Genomic DNA, 470 nt, shown 5'->3' with positions numbered 1-470 from the left:
TCATTTGTATTTCATGCCCAATGAAGTAAGGATGTATTGATATTGGTATTTATTTAGTAAAATACCATACCGTCGAGTTATTTACTATATACTTTGTTGAAATAATAAAACAATGACTATAGCAGTGATTTAAGTGATATTTGAGGTTGCAGAGTCCTTCATAGTGGTAGTCTGTCCTATATGTCCTAATATTATACTATTAATATTCAGAAAATGCAACTGGTATGCAGCCTCGGTTAGACAAGCTAAAGTGGTTACTTTTTTTAAATGTTTTATTTGTATTTATGGCCAGACGAGCATACCTGATGGTAATTGGTTACCGTGGCTTATGGAATTCAGTAATGCCAGGAGCACAGCCAAGTCGCAGCCTACCACTGAGTACTCCGCAAGCTTCGTTTGCAGAAGGGCATGTCTTAACGGGAAACACCGTGGAGGAGAGTTAATTCCAGATTCGGATGGCATGTCGCAGA

This window comes from Bombyx mandarina, chromosome 22 (assembly GCF_030267445.1).
Source record: "Bombyx mandarina strain Sakado chromosome 22, ASM3026744v2".
NCBI lineage: Eukaryota > Metazoa > Arthropoda > Insecta > Lepidoptera > Bombycidae > Bombyx > Bombyx mandarina.
Note: the sequence above shows the minus strand (reverse complement) of the source record.